General features: G+C 48.0%; 1 long non-coding RNA gene across 1 annotated transcript; it reads right to left on the reverse strand.

Moving 5' to 3' along the window:
• Positions 1 to 303: 303 nt before the first annotated feature.
• On the reverse strand, positions 304 to 8,761 carry LOC138062096 (uncharacterized). The gene is made up of 3 exons (XR_011136111.1): positions 8,581 to 8,761; positions 2,557 to 2,656; positions 304 to 850 (listed from the first exon to the last, which is right to left on the reverse strand). It is a non-coding gene; the product is annotated as an uncharacterized lncRNA (long non-coding RNA).
• Positions 8,762 to 10,679: the final 1,918 nt, after the last annotated feature.

Here is a 10,679-nt window from a genome sequence, read left to right on the forward strand (position 1 = left end):
GCAGTCCTTTCCCTGCCCTGAGCCATGGGAGACGGAGCAGGCCCTTTAGTCTGACCTAGCCCTTCTCTCTGGGCTCCCAAAGTGCCCCTGCCCAGGGCTGTGCTGGGAAGGCCTCTCAAAGGCACAGTGCCAAGCAGGCCAGGGCTGCGTCCACGGGCAGCCTCCCACAGGCCGTGCTGTTTGTAGTCCTAGTGCTCCACCACCACAGCCAGTCCGCTTGTGCCTCGTGCTCTGCCATGCACAGAGACGGCCGGGTGCCTCCCCCCAGAGTGCCTGGCTGAAGAAACCAAACCAGAACCACTTGGCTTTTGCATGTTTTATTTGTGGTGAGGCAATGTCATAGGTCCCTGGTGCGGCGTGAGCCTCTGCCCTGCTGAGCTGGTGGAGCTGCTCCGAGGCACAAAGCGGTGTCGTGCTTCCTCCTGGTGGCTGGGATTGTCGGTGGCAGAGGCCAGCCAGGCTTTGAGGGCAGCTTCGGGCAGCAGATGCCAGCCGTGCGCTGCTCTCAGCCTGCATCTCCTTAGCTCTTTTTTCAAGAGTAAATGAGGATGTAGGGCTGTTGGCTGGGCTGGAGAAGGAAAGCGATGACGGAGCAAGAGGAAAAGGAGCAAAAATTAAGGCAAAACGAAGCTGTTCTTCCCCTCCATCAGAGTTGGTTTTGGCTTTGCTGTGCTACATGCAGAAAGGCATGTAAGGGCTTGCTTCTGGTCATGCTGGCAGAGGGCAGCAGCTTGCTTGTTCTCCAGCTTTCTGGAAGAGATCTCTTTGAGCCAGGGCACAGAGATGCTGTTGCTGCAGGGTGTCACACGAGCTCTTCTCAGAATTGTCTCCTGTTCTGATATCTCCTGCCCTGAAAGGTAGGACAGAAAGGTCTTTCATGAAATATCTATATGTAGGGAAGTACTTCACTCCAGCGAGGAGAAGAGAAGGCTACTGTTTCCTGAAGCGGGGAAAACACCTTACTATGCTTTACAGCATTGTAGAAACTCCCAGGAGCAGGGAACAGGTCGACTGGTTATACAAACTGCCAGCTGAGCCTTGTGAGAGGGAGGCCTTATATTAGGGGTCAGCCGCACCAACCCAGAGCCATGTGGTGGGGGGAGTTGCTTTCGAGGCATTCAGAGCCACTAGGGAAAAAGTCGGGAAGCCGTGTCTTTTTTCTCCCCCAGCCGTGCACAATTTTCTCCCCCAGGCCTCTTTACCCCTCTCTTCCTTTTCCTTTTCTCACCACTGTGCTCGGGGGCACAATCCCTGCATGCCTCTGGGTGTCTGTGTCTAGTCTGACTCTATTTCATTGCTTCTCTGAGCAGGATTCAATTTCATGACCTTCCCCCAGTGGAAAAGCTCTAGTGAGAAAGGACTGGCTCTGTTTTTGACTAATTTTGCTGCTTCTTACTACCATCTAGATGCCTGCATTCTGGAATTTCTCCTTCTCACGAGGAACACTAGGATCACTAGGGCCAGGATCTTGCTGGTCACGATTCCAATGACTAACCAAAGGATGATCTGCAACCTAGCAGACAAGCAAGCAAACAAACAAAACACACAAGAAAAAAGGGATGCAGAATTGGCCTGGACCGATGGAGGGTTTCTGCAATGAGGGTAAGGATTTCAAGGAACACAAGTGCTTTCTTCATCCAAAAGGAGAATCCAGCAGGAACTGGTATTCAAGATGAGATTCCAGATGAGTTCAAAAAGGAATGTAAATCTGTCCCAAGCATCATTCTGCTGATGCCAGTTTAGCAGTAGGAAAGATTTATAGCTCCCCAAACCATGAGGAGTTTGTATACTGCAGCTTGCTTTTGAAGTATCTTCCCCATATAGAAAACTGCTAAAAGAAGTGAATTTCACATCTCATTTATATCAGTGAAGAGGATAAAGAACGGGAAACAGTGCTGAGATTTTTACTGAACGTGGGACATGTGAGGACTCATTGTCTCGTGGTGTGCAAGGAAGGTAGCAGATATTTATTTGGCAACTATCATTTTGTTAAATAGCCTTAGAAACATTATTTATACCTTAAATAAAGTAAATGATCTAGGCACCCTCCTATTTCAGAAGCCTAGGTTCCCAGTAAGAATCAAGAGTTTTTTGGGTTTTTTTTTACCAGTGTGAATTTATTACATTTGACGTTTTTGTTGTTTCCTTTTTTTGTCTTATGAGAAGATACAAATGCACCCAGCCAAATACTCCCTCTGGCGATACTTCTGGGACAGGATCGTTACAGCTGTAGGTATGCCTTTTGCCATGTGCGGTGAACTAACAGTTTTCCTATTCTTTTCTGCTTGCCGGTTTCTAGTCTGAGAAATATATTCTCTTTGCTCCATAATGTCACAGCTTCTTAGTCACCTTTTTGTGAAGGACTTTGTCAAGTAGTTTTGTAAACATGAGATAAATTAGGTCAGCAAATTCCCTCTTATTCACTTCAAGCTAAGGGGAGTCTTTCCTTGCTTAGAGGAAAAGAGGACGTTCCCTGGCAGAACTTGCCCTTTTCTGCCCTTTGGAGTTCAGACCGGCCTGTGCTGCCCCTGTTACTGGCAGTGAGGGACAACTCACCTGTTTCGTTTTGCTTCTTCCTCCTTACTGACAGTTGTTGTTTCAGAGGAGTTAAAGGGAAGAGTTGCGTAACCGGTAGAAAAGGTGTTTGGTGTTTCATCTGCAAATAAAACACATTCAGAGGAAGGATTGACTTTTTCAGCAGCAGGAGAGAAAGCAGAACAGCATGGACAGCCAAGTGCATAGCTTCTGAGGTGGTGTATTGACCGTAACGTCCCTACAGGCACGACTGAAGTGATTTTAAATATAGGGGAAACAATACAGAAGTACTGAAATAAGCCATGGAAAGCAACTCGTAACACGGCTGACTCTTGGCTCATTGTGAAAATGGGCAGCAGCTGAACCTGGCTTCCTGGCTTTGCATCCTTTTGGTTTCTTGGTATGACTCAGGAACTGGAGATGAGATATAGAGAGAGGGAACTAGGATTCAGGAGTAGCCTAGTAAATAAAATGAATTGAGGAGTACAGAGAGGAGACAGTGGGTGGAGAAGGTGGGGCAACAAGCCTGGAGAGTGCATTCTCCTGCAAAGGAAATGAGGAGAAACTAGTTTCTCCTGTACAAAAAAAACCCCTCACCTACGAAAACAGCCAGCTTGATTTCCATTATTCAGAAGAGGTGCAAATGATCATAAATGGCACACCAATGCTCTCCAGCGTCTTGTACTGTGAGCTTCTCCATAGTGATGCTGACAAGTCCCCTCTGGGTGTCATCCTTTATGCTATATCTTCCTTGCTGAGCTTTATTGTTATACTGATTGCTTGTCTTTTCTGCATTGACCAAGACAGCACATTCTTTCCCAATTGTCATTTTGCACCAGGCTTTCTGCACAGCCCCGTAATCTTGTGTGTTATATGGGCACACACCAGAGAAAGTCTGCATCTCCCTAATTGTATATCCTTGGGTCTCTGGAAAAGGTCAAAACTGGTCAGTAAGATTCAGCTAACAAGCCCAATTAAATCAGTTTCCCACAGCTGGAATAGGCACAATATTATAATCCAATTCACATGTATTTTAGCTACAGGGCTGGGCTGAACTGGAGTACTGAGTTTAAAAAAAAAATCCAAAATATGCTGTCCTTCTGAGGAGAGTTTAGGATAATATAATCATCTCCTTAAACAAAACAAAGCTTATTTTAACGGAAACATTAGGACTCTTTGGTCTGAATTGGTGAGCTGAGTTAACGATCAGAGAAAAACAACTAAGACAAAGATCAGGAGCACCTTATGTACAAGGAATGACTAAAATAACTTCTTAGCCAGGAAAGGAAATGACATGGGGTGATATACCAGAAGTCAATAAAATTGGGAGTAGCAGGTAGAGAGAGAACAGGAACAACAATTCACTGTCTGTTGTATAACAAGCAGGTACCCTGCTTCTTATAGAGACAAGGAGAAAAGGAAACTCTCCATGCATGCGTAAGGTGTGGAATTTACTGCTGCAGGATGTTTGTATACCAAAAGTTTTCACGTGTTAGCAGAATGAGTGGGTGACTTAAAGAAAAAAAAAATTAGCCGTTGCTATTATCACAAAAATATCCTCTCCAGGGAGTCACTAGAGGGGGGAACAATACTTTGGACAGCTGTTTCTATGTGCCTGCCTCTTTTTGTTAAGTGCTGATTCCTGAGTTTCATGGACAGCCCCAAAACCAAAAGGTGTAAGGAAGGGTTGGGTCAGACCAAGCCTGCCTTTCTTCAGTGCCTGTCTAAGCTCCTCCACACTTAAATTTTTCTCCTCCATGTGTCATTCAAATGTTTCCCCCAGGTTTCATGCAGTCTTATTTGTCATATGCATAGCTTTTATAAGCATTAGATATTCCTGTTCCACCTACTTGTTTGCCAGTGCAAATCTTGCAGTAAATAAGACAGAAAAAGGATAGGGAAAAGGAGTGTAAAGAGAATGGATAGTGGAGCATTTGCAGAAGCCAGTTCTGCAGTGTTTCTGCAGTGGCGAGCAGCAGTCGGTCAATGCTCCACGCAGCATCACGACGAGCTTGGTGAGAGGATAACCACCACGTTGGCAGTGGAGATACTGTTGTTTCACTACTAGCTTATGACCATTTGCTTCATCAAGAGGGTGTGACATGCTGTATAAGGAGGGCTGATTCCCAGCTGTGTTTTCAACCTTTCTAGCATTTAGCACCTCCACTGAAAATGAACAGAAGGAACTTTCTATCTCCTAGTCACTCTGCACTGCTAGTAGGAAAATGGGGTTTTTTCCTTATTTCAAAGTCATTTTTTCACTATATTATCAAAGGATAATAAAAATTTACTTTTTAAGTCAAAAACTAGATCTTTCATAGGAAGCAAATAGGTTTTTGGGTTAAAATCACAGTTTTGCACTAAAGTATAGTTTTACCCGACTAAAGGGTGCTGACACTGTATTTGAAAATCTGGTGTAGAAACTGCTCTTTGTGTTGTAGCGTTGGGGAATTTCTTGGTTTTGGTCTGTCTTACTTTAGCATGATTTAGAAGTAGTCCCTTGACCGACAGAAAAATCACACTGTGTGGCTCAGCGCCAGTTCTGCTGTAGTTCTGTGCAGGTCCCCAGGATAGCTGGTGGGGTCTGTGTGTGTTTGAGAGAAAGGGAGGGAACAGACTATGTGTAGATCAAGCAGAAAACAGTGGACAATGAAAGATGGAGAATTTGCTAGTTTTGGTTACAGCTTAGAACTGTGCTCAGGGACAGATCTTTTCATACTTATTCCAGCTTTGTGTCTAGAGATACAGATAACATAAATATATATGGAATTATATTCCTGCTATGGAATAGTTAATAGACCTGAACTGGCTCTGCAGAGGCTTCAGAAGAGAGAGGATATAAAAGGCTTGGCGAAGAAATGGAAGAGGATGTCAGTCCTCTGTCTGTCATAGTCAATCCTTCTTGGATTGACCCTTCTTGGGGCCCATGTAAATATTATTACACTGCTGCCATTTGAATGATCCCTGTTCCAGAATTGCTGTCAGCTCTTTAACATGCATTTGTGTTTCCTTGCTGCCTCCCAAAGTCTCTCCTCTTCCTGGATAGGGGCTTTTATAGGGATCCTTGCCCTCAGAGTTGCTCTTTGTGCTGGACCAAAGGTGCAGTGCTCTGTGCACTTAGTCTGGTGTGCCTCAGTTCCTGGGATCCTGCAGATGCATCTTAATTATCGACTCATAAGTGTCATTTAACAGCCATGAAATAAATGCTTTAAGGTATTCCTATCTTGATTCACCCTGATCTAGCCTCTCCTTAAATAGCTATGGTTTCTATTAAATATTGCATGTGCAGAGAAGGAATCCCCACCAGGACAGTCACACCCTGAGCCAGTGACTACAGAGTCCTTTCTGGGAATGATGGAGCTGAGCCAGGCAGTGCTGAATGCATGACACACTTGTAGCTGTTTTTGAGGAAGAAATTCTGTGTGCTCAGAGTGGCTTGGCTTACAAGCCTGGACAAGCCAGAGTCTCCAGGTGATAGGAGCTGGAATTGGCCCATTTCCTTTCCCAGCTGCGAAGAGAGTTTCTCCAGCTGAGGAGAAACTTGCTTTGGTGGTAAAAAAAACGTTCAGAAAATTCCTCTCCCAGTGCTGGAATATCATGCCACGTGCAAGACCTTAGATAAACGCAGGAGAAATATTGTGCCCGAACTCCTCTTGCCTCTTGTACCTCCTCACCCCTTCTCTTACCTGAAAAAAAGAAGAGCAGAAGCAGGAGGAATCTCAGCTCCATGTATGTCTTGGAGACCAGAGAAAGGGCAGTGTCGAAGGCAGAACAGAGAATTAGTAAGGTTTTTCTCTCTGTACCCTCCTGTCCCACACTGGCACTGCAGGAGGAAGTGGCTGAGCTTAGTGGCTTACCACTTGGCTCATTGCAGAAATCCTTCACTGCTGTTTTACAACCAGATTGATGCTTGTATAATTTAATTGTCCGTATCAACAGAGCTTGGTCAGTTCAGAAGACACAGAGGCATTAGATAGAGTTCAGGGAAAAGCTGTCCACTTCTCCCCATTGCATCAACAGAAGCCACACTCCACTGTCCCACTGCACTTCTAGTGTGGTCCCTGGAAGAAAGCTGGGATAGACTCAGTAAGACTGCTTTACACTCACACTAGCAAAATCATTTACAATCAGTCAGCCCTTGGCGTAAGAAAAATGGTAAAAAGTTTCAGTTTTGAGAAGCACATGAACGCCCATGTGGCTGATTCTAAGCTTTGATACTTCACAGGCCTGAGTTCAACCGCAGTGGAGATGAGGGAAGGAAAGATGTGGGTGGTGCAAAGTTTGTGCACGCACTGGGCAGAGCTAACGGAGGGAATGGGGAATGGCTTCTGTAGCTTTTCCTCTCCTTTCCCTTGACCTCCCAGGGGAATTCCACCTCCTGGAAATCAGGAGAAAGCCAGCTCTCCTCAAGGCGAGCAAATCCACCTTTGGAAACCTCTGGTTCAATCGTCAGGCCACAGTGTGCGCATCATAGTCGCAGCCAAAGTCTCCCTGTGGCGATAGCTGTCACACTGCTGGGGGCTGACTCGCTCATGGCTCTTCCACAGCTCGTTCGAGCTCCGGTAGCGGCCTTGGGAAGCCCAAGCAGGCTGTAGGTCTTATTTGTCTTGACTCCAGGCTTTCTTTGCCTTATTTTCATTCTACCCCTTGTAAGGACACTGTCTGTCCTTCCACTCTGCCCTGCAGATATGTCCCCTTGTGCTTGCCATACTGGGAAACAATCAGTGGGGCTTGGCAGATTCCCTTGCACCTCCCCTGAAATCCCTATACCCTTCTCTGCCCTTCAAGCCAGTGGCAGTAAAGAAGTAAAGCAGGAATAGGAGCCACCGCCTTCCCACCCGCCGAGGATGTGCTCGCAGTGGTGTCCCCTGGGCCAGACCTACCTGCCTCGCTCCATCAGAGCGGTGCAGAAAGACTGTACAGACACCCTGGCTGCAAATAGTTTCCAATTATACGAATAAGCAGCTTATTAACAATACATTCTGGCTAATCATTTTGTATTAGATATCTCCGCATTGTCTTTTCCCTAAATCCCTCTCTCATCAGGCACTTGATGCTCAGTAACAAGGAGGAGGAATGCACTGGTTCTCTTATGAACAAATCCCAAGAGTCTGCAATTACTTCAACTTCTGCAACTGGTTGTCCACAAACTGAGCCAAAAGCTATGCTGCATTGCAATGCCTCATCCTTTCCCATGGCATCTGCATTTACCATGTCCATTGGAGGTCCTGCCTTTGAGGAGATGAGCTCTTTGGGACAGGACATATCATGAGGAGATGGCTGTATAGGACCTAGCATGGTAGTAGAAGGGCTACAGCTTCCAGATTGCCTCCTAGTTGGTCACTAAGTTGTAAAGTTTGTCCTCTTGCTGCATCTTGGGCAGAGGATCAGTATGGATTTTAATCATAGCATCATATAAAATAGGATGAGTGTGATCCCAGGAGGTCACTTAATCTATCCCAGTGACTCAAGGTAGTATCCGGTTCCTATGTAAAGTCTAAAGTTTAACTAGTTTAGGTTGCACCATTCTCCGGGCGACCTGTTGCGGTGCTGCAATATCCTTGCCATTGGAAAGCTTTTCCTAATGTCTGAGTCTGCCTGCTATTTAAATCCCTCATTCCTTGCTGTATCCACTGTGAACACAGAGAATGAAGCCCTTTCTCTTGCTTTGTACGCAAAGACTCCTACCACGCGTAGGAGTCTCCTACCCACCAGACTAACCATCCCCAGTTCTTCTCATTTTCCCTCCTAAACTGTGTTTCTGACAGCTTGGATCGCTCTTGTTCTTCTCTGAACTCTCTCGTCAATCCACCTCTTTTCTGCCCTCTCTGCTTGGAGTCCCCCAAGCCCCCTGAAGATTCTTTTAAGGTTTTCATCCAATCAAGGATGAAACCGTATACTTTGCTGTTGCCTTCTACAGAAATTCTCACTTCCTATAGATTTGCTTCTGTTACCATGAAACCCACAAAAACCTCCTTGGTTTAGATATTTTTTTGATTGCACAGTGGCCTTAAAGAGATTTCCCTGCCTTAACTCGATATTTACCTGACCCATCTGTCAGTCCTTGCTGAACACTTTGGGCTGTTGCATGGTGACCTGGCAGAGGGACCCTGTTGCAGCAGCAGAGGGACTGGTCCCCGTGTCTGCAGAAACCCCTGGGGACAGCAGGCAAAGCCGGCTGCGCTTCTGGGCAGTGCTGGAGTGCTGTTTGCAGAGCTGGGTGTGCAGAGACCTCAGGGTGGAAAGGAAGGGAAGAAGTTTTGGGGGTGGGATACCACTAGAGGGCAGAGGAAGATCAGGAATGGGGTGTAGGGCCGAGGGGACGGGGTGCTGCAGGAGGGGGCTTCACAGGCTGGGGGTGGCTTTGATGGCAAAGTGCCGTCTCTGCTCGCAAGCAGCTGCAAAGCTGCCTCGAGCTCTGGCAGCCCAAGGTGAAATGCTGGCCTTTACATTTCCTTTGAGATATTCCCCAGGTTTTGCAGAAGTGGTGAAAGGCCCTGGTCAGCTAATGGTCTGCGCAAAGCCCAGGGGTATCAGCCCCCCCACGCAGGAAGGTTTTTGTGCCTGGTACAGGGAGCAGACGGGCTGCGGTGCCCACGCTGGCGCAGGATGTAGCCTGCTCTGGGGCCCCTGGGGCTGGTGCAGGATTGCGGGGCTGGCCAGGAAGATGTGGCTCAGGTGCCGTCCCAGTGCCAGGATGGGTCCTGTGGGCCGTGTCTCAGGATCTGGGACACAGCCTGACACAGCAGCTTGTCACTGGGCTAAGTTTTCCCTCGCTTTCAAGGAAGCAGGTGCTTGTGTTAGCCTTCCTTGTGGGGGCTGCAAAGTTTTTCAGAGACGCTGTAGGTCATTACTTGTCCATGCCATGTGCTCAAAGAGAGATCTTGGGGTGAACAGACAGCCAAAGACTTCTTTTCCTAAGATGAGAGCAGGCTGCAGTCCCAAGGCACCAGAGGTGCTGGAGGCCTTTCTGGCCTTTCCTGGGGACACAGCCACCGGTTGCTTCTTCAGTGAGAAACACAAACCAGGTCCTTCATCTGCATCGGGGCCTGACGCTCTGCAATGATGCAAGGCAGCAGGGAGTTGATGCTAAATAATCCTGGGAAAGTGAGGGGTGGGGATAAGGGAGAAGATGGGGGCTCATTTTTGAACAGGGTGGAAGATGGCTTGGGGAAGCAGTGGCTTTAGTGAGCACGGAGAGCTGGAGCCTGGCTGGAGGAGGCAGGCAGAGCGGGCAGCGAGGTGCAGGATGCGTGCGTGCGTGCAGGGGCTTCTGGGCACAGGGCAGGCACTCTGTAAGCAGGCCATGGGCCATGGGCTCCGCTCTGCTCCAAAGGAGAAGAGGCCCCACAGCAGCAGCTTAGCGAGAGGCCTGGTGTTTGGTCTGTTCCACATCAATGGGGCGTCCAGCTGTGGCTGAGGATGAAAGCGAGCGAGCGAGAGAGGATTAAAGGCTCCCAGGGTCTCCTCTAACCCGCCTAAGACTCGCCGAGAGGGCAGTGCACGGCTTCAGGAAGGCTTCTTCATATGGAAAATATTATGTGAGGGAGAGAAAGGGAAGGGGGGAAGGGAAGAGAGCGAGAGGGAGACTTCTGTCCACCAAGTGCTTGAGGGGGAACTGAGCATGGAAAGCATTTTGGAGCCTCAGCCCCAGCCCCAGGAGCAGGCACTGAGCTCCACCCTACCTGAGAGCATGGCAGGGCTCAGGTGTGATGAGTTTGAGAGGCCTGTAAACAGAGCGGGGGGAGAGCAAAGTCCAAACATGCTAGGACCACAAGGGAAGGCAGCAGGAAAAGCAAGGGATGAAGGAAGAGGGGAACTACAGAAGGAGAAAGAAGCTGAATAGGAGGGGAGACTGGCAAGAGAGAGAAGAAAGGAGTGAAATGGAGGGGGAGGTGGTGAAAGGAGGAATGAGAGACACGGAGGAGAGCGAGAGGTGGTGAAAGGACAGCTGTCTGCTCCATTGTGTTATTAACCAGGTCACCAGGTGGAAGCGCCCGGCGTGCAGCCCTCCTGGCCCATTTCCTACCCCCGCCAAACTGCTCCCAGGAATGCTTGTGATGGGGAACAAATTGCTAACAGAAGTGAGACATTTTGCACTGAATGCAAGCAAGTTTCCAGTGAAAGGTTTCCTGTCAGCGGGT

This window comes from Struthio camelus, chromosome 24, assembly GCF_040807025.1.
Source record: "Struthio camelus isolate bStrCam1 chromosome 24, bStrCam1.hap1, whole genome shotgun sequence".
Taxonomy (NCBI): domain Eukaryota; kingdom Metazoa; phylum Chordata; class Aves; order Struthioniformes; family Struthionidae; genus Struthio; species Struthio camelus.